This window comes from Periplaneta americana, chromosome 5 (genome assembly GCF_040183065.1).
Source record: "Periplaneta americana isolate PAMFEO1 chromosome 5, P.americana_PAMFEO1_priV1, whole genome shotgun sequence".
Lineage (NCBI taxonomy): Eukaryota > Metazoa > Arthropoda > Insecta > Blattodea > Blattidae > Periplaneta > Periplaneta americana.
This window is the reverse complement of record NC_091121.1, coordinates 9,906,160-9,926,414: the sequence shown is the minus strand read 5'-3', so window position 1 is coordinate 9,926,414 and position 20,255 is coordinate 9,906,160. Positions and strand designations below refer to the sequence as shown.

At 30.1% G+C, this 20,255-nt stretch overlaps 1 protein-coding gene across 1 annotated transcript in view; it reads left to right on the top strand.

The window, feature by feature from the left end:
- Dip-C (dipeptidase C) overlaps window positions 1–20,255 on the top strand; it is an 894,313-nt gene that overhangs the window by 13,972 nt on the left and 860,086 nt on the right. The gene's annotated exons all lie outside the window — the stretch shown is intronic.

The window sequence follows — 20,255 nt, the reverse complement described above, 5'->3', positions numbered from 1 at the left end:
CTAAATTCTAACATTAAAAGTGCTATAAAATGCTAAATTCTAACATTAAAAGTGCTATAAAGTACTAAATTTTAACATTAAAAGTGCTATAAAATGCTAAATTCTAACATTAAAAGTGCTATAAAGTACTAAATTTTAACATTAAAAGTGCTATAAAATGCTAAATTCTAACATTAAAAGTGCTATAAAGTACTAAATTCTAACATTAAAAGTGCTATAAAATGCTAAATTCTAACATTAAAAGTGCCATAAAGTACTAAATTTTAACATTAAAAGTGCTATAAAGTACTAAATTCTAACATTAAAAGTGCTATAAAATGCTAAATTGTAACATTAAAAGTGCTATAAAATGCTAAATTCTAACATTAAAAGTGCTATAAAGTACTAAATTTTAACATTAAAAGTGCTATAAAGTACTACATTCTAACATTAAAAGTGCTATAAAATGCTAAATTCTAACATTAAAAGTGCTTTAAAGTGCTAAATTTTAACATTAAAAGTGCTATAAAGTACTACATTCTAACATTAAAAGTGCTATAAAATGCTAAATTCTAACATTAAAAGTGCTATAAAGTGCTAAATTTTAACATTAAAAGTGCTATAAAGTACTAAATTCTAACATTAAAAGTGCTATAAAATGCTAAATTCTAACATTAAAAGTGCTATAAAATGCTAAATTCTAACATTAAAAGTGCTATAAAGTACTAAATTTTAACATTAAAAGTGCTATAAAGTACTAAATTCTAACATTAAAAGTGCTATAAAGTACTAAATTTTAACATTAAAAGTGCTATAAAGTACTAAATTCTAACATTAAAAGTGCTATAAAATGCTAAATTGTAACATTAAAAGTGCTATAAAGTACTAAATTCTAACATTAAAAGTGCTATAAAGTACTAAATTTTAACATTAAAAGTGCTATAAAATGCTAAATTCTAACATTAAAAGTGCTATAAAGTACTAAATTCTAACATTAAAAGTGCTATAAAGTACTAAATATTAACATTAAAAGTGCTATAAAGTACTAAATTCTAACATTAAAAGTGCTATAAAGTACTAAATATTAACATTAAAAGTGCTATAAAATGCTAAATTCTAACATTAAAAGTGCTATAAAGTACTAAATTCTAACATTAAAAGTGCTATAAAGTACTAAATTTCAACATTAAAAGTGCTATAAAATGCTAAATTCTAACATTAAAAGTGCTATAAAGTACTAAATTTTAACATTAAAAGTGCTATAAAATGCTAAATTCTAACATTAAAAGTGCTATAAAATGCTAAATTCTAACATTAAAAGTGCTATAAAATGCTAAATTCTAACATTAAAAATGCTATAAAGTACTAAATTTTAACATTAAAAGTGCTATAAAATGCTAAATTCTAACATTAAAAGTGCTATAAAGTACTAAATTTTAACATTAAAAGTGCTATAAAATGCTAAATTCTAACATTAAAAGTGCTATAAAGTACTAAATTTTAACATTAAAAGTGCTATAAAGTACTAAATTCTAACATTAAAAGTGCTATAAAATGCTAAATTCTAACATTAAAAGTGCTATAAAGTACTAAATTCTAACATTAAAAGTGCTATAAAGTACTAAATTTTAACATTAAAAGTGCTATAAAATGCTAAATTCTAACATTAAAAGTGCTATAAAGTACTAAATTCTAACATTAAAAGTGCTATAAAGTACTAAATTCTAACATTAAAAGTGCTATAAAATGCTAAATTCTAACATTAAAAGTGCTATAAAGTACTAAATTCTAACATTAAAAGTGCTATAAAGTACTAAATTTTAACATTAAAAGTGCTATAAAATGCTAAATTCTAACATTAAAAGTGCTATAAAGTACTAAATTCTAACATTAAAAGTGCTATAAAATGCTAAATTTTAACATTAAAAGTGCTATAAAATGCTAAATTCTAACATTAAAAGTGCTATAAAGTACTAAATTCTAACATTAAAAGTGCTATAAAATGCTAAATTCTAACATTAAAAGTGCTATAAAGTACTAAATTTTAACATTAAAAGTGCTATAAAATGCTAAATTCTAACATTAAAAGTGCTATAAAGTACTAAATTCTAACATTAAAAGTGCTATAAAGTACTAAATTTTAACATTAAAAGTGCTATAAAATGCTAAATTCTAACATTAAAAGTGCTATAAAGTACTAAATTCTAACATTAAAAGTGCTATAAAGTACTAAATTTTAACATTAAAAGTGCTATAAAATGCTAAATTCTAACATTAAAAGTGCTATAAAGTACTAAATTCTAACATTAAAAGTGCTATAAAATGCTAAATTCTAACATTAAAAGTGCTATAAAGTACTAAATTCTAACATTAAAAGTGCTATAAAGTACTAAATTTTAACATTAAAAGTGCTATAAAATGCTAAATTCTAACATTAAAAGTGCTATAAAGTACTAAATTCTAACATTAAAAGTGCTATAAAATGCTAAATTCTAACATTAAAAGTGCTATAAAGTACTAAATTCTAACATTAAAAGTGCTATAAAGTACTAAATTTTAACATTAAAAGTGCTATAAAATGCTAAATTCTAACATTAAAAGTGCTATAAAGTACTAAATTCTAACATTAAAAGTGCTATAAAGTACTAAATTTTAACATTAAAAGTGCTATAAAATGCTAAATTCTAACATTAAAAGTGCTATAAAATGCTAAATGCTAACATTAAAAGTGCTATAAAATGCTAAATCTTATTTTTAAATTGCTAAATGTTTAATTTTAAGTTCGCTGAATTCTACTATCTCTAATAATTACCGTATCATCATGATGATGATCATCTTCACACCACAATTCGAAACTTAAATAACTGAATAATGTAGTTAATTCAGTGAATGATAAGGTTGTTAATTGCGTAAAAGGACTAAAAAAACTGGAGTAAAACTAAAGTGTTGATAAAAAATTTAGTGTAGACGTGAAGTTCCTCTTTGTCCCTTTACTATAAAAAACCAACAAATTTGAGGCGCGACAACCCATGAAGGGTCATAGCCGGCTGCTGTCCTCACGTCCACATGCCTCAGCACTTTTCTGTAGGTGAAACCGACAAGGAGACGGTCGGGAAAACAATAAAGAACGGAACAGTTCTGTTCAAAACTGGACACATGTTTACCTTGTGCAGAAATAAATGTATTTGCAAAGACCTTCAGTCGTGTAGTTTTAATAAGTTATGCACATTGCATTGCAGATAAGAGAAGCTGAATCACGTTGTTTTGCCCGAACAAGCCGGTGTGGTTGTGCACAGGGCAGAGTTATGAACTTGACTGTGATAAAATTTATCACTCCAAACATGTCTACTTATGATTTACAATTCATGTTGGAAAATGTTCAGCTAAACCTCGTGTTAATAACATATATCAAAATATGATTAATCATTATTCAGTCAATATGGCTTAAGCATTGCATTACATATGAAAGAAAACCATATGAGAAAAAATATTGATGTGTTAGTCTACATCCTATTTAATCTTGATACAAACGTTTTCGTCCCTAATCAGGCACAAATATAAGTATCATCTAAAATCAATTACAATATATATATAATATATATAATATAATATATATAATATATTATATATATAATCATATAGCCAAATGGCTGATCTCGAAACTGAGACAAATCAACAAGGCTCATGACAAAAATCACCTCCTACATAATAGCCAAATATGAGACTACTCATCCTGCCTAAGGTATTCCGTGGTTTTCCTCAGGCGTAAGACAAATGTCGGGATGAGCCCTATAAGAAATGGGCCACGGACCTATATGCCCTTCCCCATATATATTCCCCTTTATTACAAACGACGTATGCCCTAGTTCAGAACATATAAATTGTCTATTAAATATACGAGATCACTCAATTAGTCGCAATTTGAAAGGACAGGGACCTCTCAAATTGCAGATTTAGATTTCACGGCGCTTCTTCCGACGGCCTTCACATGCTTTGTCATCGAACAACAGATGACAGCGTCTTGCCATCCTAACGGCAAACACCAGCCAGCTCTTCCTCTTCCCGTTCCGTGATCACTTGATCAAATCTCAGTCCCCCTCGCGTATGTGGTACCTAAGAGGTTACGTCCAATTTCGGCTTCCCCTTCAAAATTTTCTAGAGTTCCTTCAGTGGAGCAGCGTAACCCGGAGTGAGACTAGTGGCCAACAGGCTTGGAGCTCACATATTTATCGATTTTTCGATTTTCAATTACAATACAAGCTTTACATTTGAAACTGCTTTGACTAGAATAAAATATGACATAGTGACTATATTATCTATACCAACATTAAATGTCCTGTCAAAATATTAAAAACAAATTTCTTTTAAAACAATGTGAATGTGCTTAGCTATACGAAGTAGATCCCTTGTATGGTATCTCAAATGTATTGTGTTGTTGTCAATAAAATCATTAAGAATACTAAAACTATACAAATTAAAATCTAATATTATCAAATGTGGAGTCATAAAGCATGTATAATTAATTTCGTGGAGCAATTGGAATTCTCGTAAAATGTGGCATTTCAAAATAATCTCTATTTCACCTCTCACAGATATATGTTTGTTTTCAGATACGAGGGCATTGAACATTTTACGAGAATTCCAATTGCTCCACGAAATTAGTTACACATGCTTTTATGACTCCACATTTGATAATATTAGATTTTAATTTGTATAGTTCTAGTATTCTTAATGATTTTATTGACAACAACACAATACATTTGAGATACCATACAAGGGATCTACTTCGTATAGCTAAGCACATTCACATTGTTTTAAAAGAAATTTGTTTTTAATATTTTGACAGGACATTTAATGTTGGTATCGATAATATAGTCACTATGTCATATTTTATTCTAGTCAAGGCAGTTTCAAATGTAAAGCTTGTATTGTAATTGATTTTAGATGATACTTATATTTGTACCTGAAGATGCCCCATTAGGGGCGAAAACGTTTGTATCAAGATTAAATAGGACGTAACACATCAATATTTTTTTCTCATATGGTTTTCTTTTATATGTAATGCAATGCTTAAGCCATATTGACTGAATAATAATTAATCATATTTTGATATATGTTATTATGATTTAGAAAGTCGATATGTAAATAATTTCTCAGAAACTTCGTTTGAAACAGGTCGAAATATGTACTGTATATAAATGACCACAACATTATTTCCTTCCCTAATAAAAAGTTAAAGGGGATGTTAGATTACATTGCGTGGCTATGTCTTTATTTCTTTGGTGACTATTTCATTTTATTTTAATGCGAGGATCATGAGGATTAAATGATACTAATATATTATTCTATTGTAGATTATATTTATTGATACTACGTTACAATAAATTGTGTAGGTAGTACATACCTGAACACACACAGTGATCTTGCTTTGATGCAAACAATTTCAGCATTACTTTTTTAAGGACTCCAAACACAGGACTGTCGGATTATTTCCACATTTTATTTTGATGTTCGAATCCCGTTTGGACGATTACTTGTTTAGGTATTTTTAATTATGTTCTCTCCAATTATCAGGCGAACGTCACGTAAATCTAGTGGCGAATCCTTGCATTCATCTCGCCAAATACCATTTTAATATTACCAATTCCACCGACTCTAGATAAACGTGTATCAGATACAGCGTCTTTAAGTAACTGATTAAAAAAATACAGATATCATGATGAAAACTGATTTTTTTCGGTATCAGGAATGCTTTCTATGAAAATCTCAAGCTTGATTTTTGTAGATAGATAGATAGATAGATAGATAGATAGATAGATAGATAGATAGATAGATAGATAGATAGATAGATAGATAGATAGATAGATAGATAGATAGATAGATAGATAGATAGATAGATAGATAGATAGATAGATAGATAGATAGATAGATAGATAGATAGATAGATAGATAGATAGATAGATAGATAGATAGATAGATAGATAGATAGATAGATAGATAGATAGATAGATAGATAGATAGATAGATAGATAGATAGATAGATAGATAGATAGATAGATAGATAGATAGATAGATAGATAGATAGATAGATAGATAGATAGATAGATAGATAGATAGATAGATAGATAGATAGATAGATAGATAGATAGATAGATAGATAGATAGATAGATAGATAGATAGATAGATAGATAGATAGATAGATAGATAGATAGATAGATAGATAGATAGATAGATAGATAGATAGATAGATAGATAGATAGATAGATAGATAGATAGATAGATAGATAGATAGATAGATAGATAGATAGATAGATAGATAGATAGATAGATAGATAGATAGATAGATAGATAGATAGATAGATAGATAGATAGATAGATAGATAGATAGATAGATAGATAGATAGATAGATAGATAGATAGATAGATAGATAGATAGATAGATAGATAGATAGATAGATAGATAGATAGATAGATAGATAGATAGATAGATAGATAGATAGATAGATAGATAGATAGATAGATAGATAGATAGATAGATAGATAGATAGATAGATAGATAGATAGATAGATAGATAGATAGATAGATAGATAGATAGATAGATAGATAGATAGATAGATAGATAGATAGATAGATAGATAGATAGATAGATAGATAGATAGATAGATAGATAGATAGATAGATAGATAGATAGATAGATAGATAGATAGATAGATAGATAGATAGATAGATAGATAGATAGATAGATAGATAGATAGATAGATAGATAGATAGATAGATAGATAGATAGATAGATAGATAGATAGATAGATAGATAGATAGATAGATAGATAGATAGATAGATAGATAGATAGATAGATAGATAGATAGATAGATAGATAGATAGATAGATAGATAGATAGATAGATAGATAGATAGATAGATAGATAGATAGATAGATAGATAGATAGATAGATAGATAGATAGATAGATAGATAGATAGATAGATAGATAGATAGATAGATAGATAGATAGATAGATAGATAGATAGATAGATAGATAGATAGATAGATAGATAGATAGATAGATAGATAGATAGATAGATAGATAGATAGATAGATAGATAGATAGATAGATAGATAGATAGATAGATAGATAGATAGATAGATAGATAGATAGATAGATAGATAGATAGATAGATAGATAGATAGATAGATAGATAGATAGATAGATAGATAGATAGATAGATAGATAGATAGATAGATAGATAGATAGATAGATAGATAGATAGATAGATAGATAGATAGATAGATAGATAGATAGATAGATAGATAGATAGATAGATAGATAGATAGATAGATAGATAGATAGATAGATAGATAGATAGATAGATAGATAGATAGATAGATAGATAGATAGATAGATAGATAGATAGATAGATAGATAGATAGATAGATAGATAGATAGATAGATAGATAGATAGATAGATAGATAGATAGATAGATAGATAGATAGATAGATAGATAGATAGATAGATAGATAGATAGATAGATAGATAGATAGATAGATAGATAGATAGATAGATAGATAGATAGATAGATAGATAGATAGATAGATAGATAGATAGATAGATAGATAGATAGATAGATAGATAGATAGATAGATAGATAGATAGATAGATAGATAGATAGATAGATAGATAGATAGATAGATAGATAGATAGATAGATAGATAGATAGATAGATAGATAGATAGATAGATAGATAGATAGATAGATAGATAGATAGATAGATAGATAGATAGATAGATAGATAGATAGATAGATAGATAGATAGATAGATAGATAGATAGATAGATAGATAGATAGATAGATAGATAGATAGATAGATAGATAGATAGATAGATAGATAGATAGATAGATAGATAGATAGATAGATAGATAGATAGATAGATAGATAGATAGATAGATAGATAGATAGATAGATAGATAGATAGATAGATAGATAGATAGATAGATAGATAGATAGATAGATAGATAGATAGATAGATAGATAGATAGATAGATAGATAGATAGATAGATAGATAGATAGATAGATAGATAGATAGATAGATAGATAGATAGATAGATAGATAGATAGATAGATAGATAGATAGATAGATAGATAGATAGATAGATAGATAGATAGATAGATAGATAGATAGATAGATAGATAGATAGATAGATAGATAGATAGATAGATAGATAGATAGATAGATAGATAGATAGATAGATAGATAGATAGATAGATAGATAGATAGATAGATAGATAGATAGATAGATAGATAGATAGATAGATAGATAGATAGATAGATAGATAGATAGATAGATAGATAGATAGATAGATAGATAGATAGATAGATAGATAGATAGATAGATAGATAGATAGATAGATAGATAGATAGATAGATAGATAGATAGATAGATAGATAGATAGATAGATAGATAGATAGATAGATAGATAGATAGATAGATAGATAGATAGATAGATAGATAGATAGATAGATAGATAGATAGATAGATAGATAGATAGATAGATAGATAGATAGATAGATAGATAGATAGATAGATAGATAGATAGATAGATAGATAGATAGATAGATAGATAGATAGATAGATAGATAGATAGATAGATAGATAGATAGATAGATAGATAGATAGATAGATAGATAGATAGATAGATAGATAGATAGATAGATAGATAGATAGATAGATAGATAGATAGATAGATAGATAGATAGATAGATAGATAGATAGATAGATAGATAGATAGATAGATAGATAGATAGATAGATAGATAGATAGATAGATAGATAGATAGATAGATAGATAGATAGATAGATAGATAGATAGATAGATAGATAGATAGATAGATAGATAGATAGATAGATAGATAGATAGATAGATAGATAGATAGATAGATAGATAGATAGATAGATAGATAGATAGATAGATAGATAGATAGATAGATAGATAGATAGATAGATAGATAGATAGATAGATAGATAGATAGATAGATAGATAGATAGATAGATAGATAGATAGATAGATAGATAGATAGATAGATAGATAGATAGATAGATAGATAGATAGATAGATAGATAGATAGATAGATAGATAGATTGATTGATTGATTCGTTCCATAATATTCTTATATTTGCTTTAGAGCATAGAATAAAGAACATGTCCAATTCTTACGTTTAAATATAAATGCAATACATATAAAATGCAAATATGAAGTATGTACAGAATTAATACCTTAATAACAATAATATTTTATACAATGTAATATGTTTACCATTTAGTAGTATTAAAATATTTACACAGTACTGTGAAATGTCAAGAATTCATCTACAGAATAGAAAGTGTGAGATATTAAGTAATTTTTTAGTTTCACCTTAAATAATTCAGGGTTTTGGCTATGATTCTTAATGTCTTCAGGAAAAGTATTGAACATTTTTATCGCCATGTAACGTACTCCCCTTTGATAGAATGGTAAATTTGATGATTGCGTATGAAAATCATTCTTTCTGCGGGTATTTATACTATGTATGGGTGAGTTAGTTGGAAAATTTTCTTTATTACATAAGAGGAAATTTATTATAGAGTATAGGGGAGAGTCGGGTAGTATCGGACATCGGGTAATATCGGACAGTGAGTTTCTTTCATCTACCACACGATGATAGTACCTGATTTACATGGTTAGGTTTCTGTGATGTCGCATAGAGAAACGTAACCATGTCATTCAGGTACTACCATATGGTGGTAGATGAAAGAAACTCACTGTCCGATACTACCCGACTCTCCCCTATATATTGATTTATTAAGGTTAGAATCTCTAATTTTTTAAAGAATAATCTACATGATTCTCTAGCCTTTGCTCCAACTATTATTCTAATGGCTCTTTTTTGTAATAAGAATATATTTTTACTATCTGCATAATTTCCCCAAAATATTATTCTGTAGGACATAATGGAATGAAAATAGGCAAAATATATTGTCTTTAAGATACTGCTGTTTAGGAATTGTTGTAACGACCTAATTGCTAAGCATGCTGAGCTAAGTTTGGGGGTTATTTCTTTGATATGATTTTTCTAATTTATTGTATTACTAGCCGTACCGGTGCGCTCCGCTACACCCGTTAGAAATAAATATAAAGTAATTACATAATTAAAATAGGACGTTTGATCCAGGGAACATTCGTGTTTGATAGAAGGATAAGTCGTTTAATATGTTACTTAATTTAAATTGCATTCAAATAATTAAAATGCGATCATTTTGGTCCAGAGACACTCATTTGGTGCAATGATAATTCCTTTAACATGTTTCTTAATTTTTATTACATGCAACCATAGTTTAATGAACATTGACATCATTTAGATTTAATGTGTATACTTTATTTTACTTGTTATAGGTTTCCATTGAATAATGGTAATAACTTAATTTTAACCCTTGTTTTCTACGTATTCAGTAAATGGCGTTTGGTCCACTATGGTTGTGAACCCTTCAAATAACTTAAATTATATTATATAATATTACATTACATATATTATATTATATTATGTTATATCATATATCATATTATATTATAATATATTATATTATATTATATTATATTATATTACATTACATTATATCAGAAGTTACTGTAATAACATTATTGCATTATGTCCATCTAGAGAAACTTCACTTTCCAATGGTGAAATAATAATTAATTATACAAATCGGTTAATTTAGCTTCCGATATTACCATACAAACACAGAAACATTCTCTGTAGACTATCTTTCATAGCTTTCGATTGTTGCTATCCAAGGCCCCTTATAGACGAAGTCATTTGTTTTTTATTTCATTATACGGCCTTAAATGGCAGTTATTTTAATTTTAAAACTCATTTATCTCATTAAATATCAGTCCTATCAAACTTTTTCAAGGAATAAAACTTATCGCAAATTATTTTTAAAGAAACTTTTGTTATGTAACATTTTTCACAAAATCAATAATAAGCGAGATATTTCGATTTATTTAATTCAGGCCCCCTTATAACCCCCCTTTTAAATAATGTATTTTGAATGCCATATAGCCTAAAATCTAAGTTACAACGAACATAATTTATATTCCAATTTTCATCGAAATCTGTTCATCCATTATCGCGTGAAAAGGTAACAAACATACAGACAGACAAAAATTTCAAAAAAGCGATTTTCGGTTTCAGGGTGGTTAATTATATATGTTAGGACAAATTATTTTTGGAAAATCGAAAATTACCAGGAAAATTTCGGCTACAGATTTATTATTAGTATAGATAGATTAATATGCAAACCAAGAAATTTGGTTGTTGATGTTTCTAGTAGAAGTATATTGTTGATAGTTGTGTCCAGTGTTTCAGAGATTAAATTTGTAGTGTAACATTTGCACTTCGTATGAAGCGATGTGTGATTCTTCAGAAGTTTTGATCTTTGATGTAAATAATGCCTAAACGGAAAAGTTTGTTTGCAAGTGCGCTGCAAATAGCAGTTAGGTGTTGCTAAAATACACACACGCGGGTGGATGAACTGGAGCCGGGCAAACGATCATGTTTTGGCACTGTCGTTTGTCCGTTGACTATTACGGTAGGGCCGTCTACAGCAGCTGCCTAGAATGAGGACATTTCCCTCAGCACTGGTAAAAATACTGCGAAAGAAACAGCTTCACAGGTGTGTCTGTCATTCCAAACTCAAGACTGAATTAGATAACAGTATCTCGGAATATTGGCCTGTGGAAGCTTAGGTTCCCGTCAATCACTTGCGATCTGTTTATCCGTTGGTAGGTTGAACTTCGGAATAACGCTTGTTATGCTTCAGTAACGACTGCATCCTGCCCTATGGCTACTATGGGGGTCGTCATTTCAGTATTTTCTTGAGGAGGGGGTAGAATTTTTTAGGGAAGATTAAAGGTAAGCGTTCACTACATCGTATCGTACTCGTCGGACGAATCGCACGGATCGGAAAAAGACTATCTTTGCTGTAATTGTTATGTAACTGCGTTCACTACATCGTATCGCACGCATCGCCTCTCGGAAAATCCGTCCACGTTTCTCGGATGGGCAACTTTTCCGATGCGTGCGATCATGGCCTTCTTTAACCTCTTCCCTTACTATATATTTTACCCTCACATAAGCCCGCCATTGGTCCCTATCCTGAGCAAGATTAATCCAATCTCTACCATAATATCCCATCTCCCTCAAATCCATTTTTATATTATCCTCCCATCTACGTCTCGGCATCCCCAAAGGTCTTTTTCTCTCTGCCCTCCCAACTAACACTCTATATGCATTTCTGGATTCGCCTACATGCCCTGCCCATCTCAAACGTCAGGATTTAATGTTCCTAATTATGTCAGGTGAAGAATACAATCCGTGCAGTTCTGTGTTGTGTAACTTTCTATACAATCCGTGCAGTTCTGTGTTGTGTAACTTTCTACATTCTCCTGTAACTTCATCCCTCTTAGCTCCAAATATTTTCCTAAGAACCTTATTCTCAAACACTCTTAATCTCTGTTTCTCTCTCAAAGTGAGAGTCCAAGTTTCACAACCATACAGAACAACCGGTAATATAACTGTTTTATAAATTCTAACTTTCAGATTTTTTGACAGCATACTAGAAGACTAAAGCTTCTCAACCGAATAATAACAGGCATTTTCCATATTTATTGTGCGTTTAATTTCCTCCCGAGTGCCATTCATATTTGTTACTGTTGCTCCAAGATATTTGAATTTTTCCACCTCTTCAAAGGATAAATTTCAAATTTTTATATTTGTATTTCGTACATTATTCCGACATAATCGTATACTTTATCTTTTCGTGATTTACTTCCAAACCTATCTCTTTACTTGCTTCAAATAAAATTTCCATATTTTCCCTAATCGTTTATGGATTTTCTCCTAACATATTTACGTCATCCGCATAGAGAAGAAGCTGATGTAATCCGTTCAATTACATACCCTCTCTGTTATCCTGGACTTTCCTAAGCTAACCTAAAAAGTAAAGGTTATAGTTTATCTCCTTGCTTTAGCCTGGAGTGAATTGGAAAAACGTCATACAGGAACTGGCATATACGAACTCTTATGTGCACATTTTAATTAATCGAACTAGTTTCTTCGGAATAACAGTTTCTATAAGAATATTATATAAAACTTCCCTCTTAACAAAGTCGTATGCTTTTTGGAAATCTATGAAGGCTGATATACTGTAGTCTTATACTCCCATTTTTTCTCCAATATCTGTCGAATACAAGAAATCTTATCAATAGTCGATCTATTACGCCGAAAACCGCACTGATGATCCCGAATAATTTCATCTACATACGGAGTTAATCTTCTCAAAAGAATATTAGACATAATTTTGTACGACGTCAACAAAAGTGATATTCCTCGAAAGTTACTACAGATAATCTTATCCCTTTCTTAAAATAGGTACAATTATGGACTCTTTCCATTGTTTTGGTACGATTTCCTTTTCCCAAATAGCAAGTACAAGCTTATAAATTTTGCTAGATAATGCGCGTCAGTAGTAATTTCAAATTCCTTGTCAACTTTTGCTGAACAATCCACATTATTTTCCTCTTTTATTTTCAGCAATCGCAACACACTGCATACGTTTCTTATTTATTTCTGTGATGTGCATCTTTCAATGCTGAGTCGGTGTATGCATTGGCGAAATGTGTTAATGTATGCTAATCCAGGTCTTAACGCACGTCACATATTTACATTATACTGTACTAATTCATCAACCATTCACCGTTTGAGTTAGGAGGGCAGCTTTCACCAGCGACTGTATGCTGCATTTCATACATCCGAAAGTTATTCTCTTTGCCAACATATCTGTGGATGGTGGATTTGTTAGGGTGATACAAATTCATACAATTGCTTCATTTGGTAGGGAAATGAAGCCAAGAGCTCCGTATCGTAGGTAAAAATTAAATTATGGTTTATTATAGTTTGAAATATATGCAGTATATAATATATACTCATTCACAAATCGGAGTGATTTTAAAACCTCTCAAATTTTGTTATAATAAAGTTTAGGCCTACATAACAGTATGTAGTACCGTTTCTTCCTCAGAAAAATGTGATTTAACGTTACCGTGTAATTCAGCTGTTTCATTTCGGTTGCTTGGCAACGTTTATTTCCAGACGAACAAATGACAGTTGTTCGAGCTATTGCTGTGTGGGTTTATTATGTTTTTCTTTCGCAAATCTACGTATCGAAGTAGGCTTAATGTTCTAGTTTCAGAAGACACGAATTCGTATCTTTATTAATGCAATACTCATGGAGCATTTTCCAATGCTTTGAGAATATTTAGAACTAAAAATTGTTAATTTCAATTCTGAATGTTATACAAACCCTGTAAGAAAGACTTACAATGATTGAGAACAAAAAGACTGACATGTGTGATTTCTATAATAATTGAAGGGATCCATGCAAAAAAAGAGGATGGCTCTACTTTTTGGTCAAATTAATGTTTTGTTTGTTTCATACGATTCTTATGATACAATTTTAACAGAGTATATTTATAAATTCGTTCAATATTAAATACATTCAATTCAGAATAAATTAATTTAGTCGGATATTCAAAACGTTTCTTCAAACAAATTTTAATTATTCGTTTTTCAAATTCAAATTCAAATTTATTTACAATTTACATTTGAAATGAATACATGTGAATAGATACCCGAAATGAGCATATGCTCGTGCTCGGGTAGAGTCCAGTAGTCTACATAAAATTTTACAGGGATCAAATAATAATGCTGAAGATAGAAATAATAGTAACAATAATAATAATAATAATAATAATAATAATAATAATAATCGTGACAGAAATGATACAAAGAATGTAATACTAAATAATTCATTAATAAAAATAAATATAATATTAATAATAATAATAATAATAATAATAATAATAGTGATAAAACAAAAATATTTACAATAATAAAATAAATACTAAGACGGATAAAATAAAATATAAATCACTAGCGAGAGTTAACACAACTTAAATAAGCATATAATAACCGGAAAAAAATGACGAACTCGAAAATCAACAGAAAAGTTCGTTGTATCGCAGACGACAGCAACCGCCATATTGACATTGTGTTGTGCATTAATGGTAGTAGGGGGGAGACGAAAGTCTACGTAACTGCCATTCTCTTCAAATCTTCTCGTACAATCATGGGAAGTTAATACTGCAAAAACAAAATGTCTGCGAGTCAAACTGTTCATTATTTCCAGGATAAATACAAATAATACTGAAATATATTAATCTAGTTTCAGTTATAGATCTCCCCTTTTGTGCAAGAGGTATCATATCAAAAATATTTTATGAATGGCGGGGAAAATATAAATTTCAAGAACTCTCTAGTGACAAGAGATAGTGACAAGTACAATCAAGTGTATCTGTGGCGATGCTAAGAAATCATTTATTGGAGATATACACTGTTATTAATTAAGAAAATGATCTATTTATATTTATTGCAATGTTTTATCTTATAGGTTACATGCATCAGATAAATACAATAAAAATTATTACCATATAATGCTAGTAACAATAAAAAAATAAATAAATAAAAAATAAAATTGATCAAATATCATACAAACATTTTCACTTAATTTTTAAGCTTAAGAATGTGTAAATTGCTTAGGTCTGGATTATTTTTCAATACTGAATTGTATAGTCTTAGACCATAATTCCTACTGTGTCTTAATCCAGCTGTAGTGTGGCATTTAGGTTCTGCCAAAAGAGTTGGGACATTTCTTCTCGTGTTATGTATATGTTTTTCAGTTATAAAATTCATTCGATTTTTTTGAAAATAAATTAGTACTGTATGTTTATATATTTGCTCAATTTTTAGTACTTGGAATTCAGAATAAATAAATTGTGTCGGATAATCAAATGGTTTGTGCAGACAAATTTTGATGATACGTTTTTGTAGTAATATTAATGGAGTTAGGATAGTCTTTGTACTTCCACCCCAAACAATAATGCCATATTGCATGATAGACTGAAAAATGACCAAATAAACATTTCGTAGAACTCTATTGGGTAAGTAGCATCGAAGATTAACGAATTTATAAAACGATATTTCAGTCACTTTTATCGTTTGCACTTTTTGAGGCAGGCCTATAACATATCACAAAAATATAAACATTCCCTTATTTTGACAAAAGTTTATCTTGTCTCAAATCTTACAAAGTTAAAAATAAAATGACTAACTTAGTAATTTTGTCTGGAGAGCTTTGAAACCATTATAGGGATTTTTTTATCACCATTAGAAGTACAGTACATTACCCCCTGTGGGATTTGAAAGCGAGAACCTTGGCGCCAATAGCAAGGGTGAATAACTGCATGTACTTACTCGGAGGTTAAAGAATTTTCTGGTACAGTGAAAATTAGCAGACATTTTTAGATGCCTCGGAAAAGAGGATGATGAAGATTAATTTGAGAACTACGACCCGGGAACAAACCGCGGTCTACAGCAGTTAAGTCACTCTCTGTTCGTCGGTGGTTCCATACATTCATATTATAGCTCGGTCATCCATCATCTTCAAACAAGATGGAAGCCACCGAAAAGTTTGTGACGAGGTCATGCGATTGACGGCTAATTAATCATGCCATGCTTTTAAACCTCGAGTGACTTAATGAGTTCTGGGTTAGTTCAAGCAATGGAAATTTGCGACACTAAAATGTAAAGTATTCCACGTTAAGAAAACAGCATTGGTTTCATGAGCCTTGCCTAGTACATTGTACAAGCTATGTAGTCGGTTAGCGTTTCTATGGCAACTGGTCATTTGATTGCATAGTCCCATATGCTCAGTGCTTTTGTCTTAATGTGGAATCCTCTTAAAAAAAAAAAAAAATTGAAAATATGGGGCTATTCCATCAAATGAGCAGTTGCCTTAGAAACGCCTACCTACCACAAAGCTTCTGCAGTGTATTAGGCAAGGCCTGTAAAACCAATGTTTTTCTCTTAACCTGGAATCCTCTATAGCATCGTTTCTCAAACTTTTTTGAAGTAGGGACCGCTTTTTTTAAGTCAGAACAGTTCCGTGGACCAACTTACTCTTGTTCCCTTCGAAAGCAAATTTTTCATTTTTATAGCATATTTTAATACCAGTATATTTATAATTTAAAATAGAACTAATTATAATACTTTTGTAATTATATTTTTGTAGCCAATCACAAGTAACTTATAACAAATTCTATGCATTGTTGATTTATCGCATGCCTGTTAGCAGTTACTTGTTTGAAATCCTTCTTATGTGGTACACGCTAGTAGTTTTCTATGTCTTCGATAAATAGTACCCATTATACAGACGTGGACAAATTATTAGCAAAATTTAAGATTTTTATTACATATTTTTACAAAATATGATTCTTCAATTTAGACTACAGTTGACATTTTTGCGTATTCCAAATTATTAGCAAAATTGAAGATTTGTATTGTATATTTTTATAAAATTTAACTCTTCAATTTGGACTACATTTGATATTTTTGCATATTTACAAATTATTACCAAAAATTAAGGTTTTTATTAGGCCTATATATTTTTACAAAATTCGATTCTTCAATTTGGAATACAGTTGACATTTGGGATATTTCCAAATTATTAGCAAAACTGAAGATTTTTATTTTATAGTTTTACAAAATTTGGCTCTTCAATTTAGACTGTAGTTGAAATTTTTGCTAATTTACAAATTATTAACAAAATTGAAGATTTTTATTATATATTTTTACAAAATTTAACTCTTCAATTTAAACTACAGTTGACATTTTTGCATATTTCTGTCTATTTTAATGATAGAAATATGCAAAATTGTCAACTGTAGTCTAAATTGAAATATCAAATTTTGTAAACAGAATTATCATAAAAATCGTCAATTTTGTTAATAATTTGTCCACGTCTGTAAATAATTGAAAACTGGCTTCGATTCGGATCTTTGAAAAGAAAGGAACGTGAAGATACCCTTCATTTAGACAGTGCTAATAGTTCAGAAGCTGTGTGTGAAGAAATATATATAATTTATTTCAAGAAATAGTCTGCCCAGGCATCCTGTGTTGCCAAAAACACAGAATAACACACATATAAGAATAGTAATGATTACAGTAAGATAGATGAGCCAAATTTAAATGTGAACTAGGAGCTTAAGTTTAAGAAATAATAAATTTGTACATATATTTGTAACAATCACACACTAACGAATACAAAAGGGGGGGGGGTATTATGATATTCCGTATAAATGATTTTTCAGAATTGCCACAGACCCTTTAATGGTTGAAGTAATTATTTTTGGAATGATGTCATGGATTCCAAATGTTTTGATAGTGTTTACAGTTGATCGTGGGATGGTGCCCCTCGCTCCGATCATTAAACCATGTACTTCCCAGGTGCCTTCCATCTGATATTTTTCTCGAAAATACGGAATAGTAGGCTCATAAATTTGTTGTTTCTCTTTGTTGACCTCGGATGGTTGGGTCTGGCTCATCTCAAATCTAACAGTTGGGTCCAGTATAAAGCCTTTACTATTAGTCTTGTCTAGAGCCACGATGTCCGCTCTTCTAATTCCGCCGCCTTCAGACGCAACGCAGTGCACCTCTTCATGGACCTCGAAGGATTTGTTTCTAAGGGCTTGTGCTATTAGTTTTCGGATGTTATGATGGCGTGAATTTCTCAGGAGTTCTCCATGCTGACAGGATTATAGTGCTATTAAAGAAATATCTAGTCCTAGTGGTAACTATTAAAAAAATACTTTCGTAAATATGACGAGAATTGTTTGGAACTTGGATTCACTTGGTGTGGCAATGAGAGTGAACCAAAACTTCGGTACGTCGTTTGTTACGAAGTCCTTTCAAACCAGTGTATGAAACCCGCGAAATTGAAACGGCACTTAGAGACGAAACACGCAAGTGTAAAAAGTAAACCTGTCGGATCTTAAAATAGGCGGAGTCTAAAATTTCTTATATCGTCATCTGGAAAACAAATAAAAAAATTAATGCAGTGACATGCCCGATTTTCAACAAGTAAAGATGCAATTTGGCACGTTCTATTATTGGTGTACGACGTACAGTACGTGCTTATATCAATGTGCATACTGGCTGTCAGCAAAACTATTAAGAAAGTCATGAATACAAAAGGTTCGGTACTTTGGTCTTCTGTTATGAATTCGGGTGGTCCCTGGCTAGGTTACAGGCTCGGCGCCAAATATGCAGGGAAAAGGTGGCGAGAAACACCACATTCATAGTGCTTTAAACCCCTCTTTTGTTGCTGAGAGTAGAGTGGAAAGTGGGTAGACCGGTAGGGTAAGAAATTTAATAAATTATTAGTACTGGGAGAAAAAGTGAAAGGCAATTGCCATGTGTCATTTCTAAACCCTGAGATTTTCAGCTATAGTGTGATACGCAGTTCGTTTGAATTTTATTTTTTCTTCTGTCTTTTTATTATTTTTTTTTGAAGGACCAGAAGGGCAGAACTCGAGGACCACAGATGGTCCGCGGACCATAGTTTTAGAAACGCTGTTCTATAGCTTATAAAATAAATGATGATGTGAAATTGTATTTCCTCATTCTATGTATGTGTGGGCCTGTGTGACAGATCTCAGCGGCTAAGGAATTCAGCTTTAACTCTGCAGGAAGGTTACTTGTGTGGGTTCATTCCCTTCTAGAACATGATGTTTGTCCGTTGTTAATGTGATAGCCTATAGTACCGGTGTAGTATTGACTTCTCATTAGGCAGTCCCACAGTCTGTGCATGTCGAATGTTAGGTTGCGGAAACTTCTTTTGAAGTTCAGAGGTCACAAGAGATGTAGAACTATTAATGAAAATATATAAAGTGAAACGTATATAATGCCATTAATTTCAAGAAGGTATTATTTGAGAAATTTCAAACAGAGTTCCTCGTTTTCCTCGTTTTTGCTTTCTTTTCGAGATAAAAATTGATTTATATGAAACATTTCATAGCGTCTTTTGGGAAATCCAATGATTTATTTACCAATATGCTTTTTTAAATTTAAGAGAGCAGTTTATTATGATAATGAATGATTGAAAGAACTTTAGTTTTGTCCTTTAAATATGCAGAAATGTTATGCGAACAAATGTAACATTTAAAATTCCTTCACAGAACGAAAAGATACATTTGTTCGGATCAAATTTCTTCACATTTAAAGAACAATACTAAAATTGAATAATTTCGAGGGAAAAATTGTTTCAGGGCCGGGCATCGAACCCG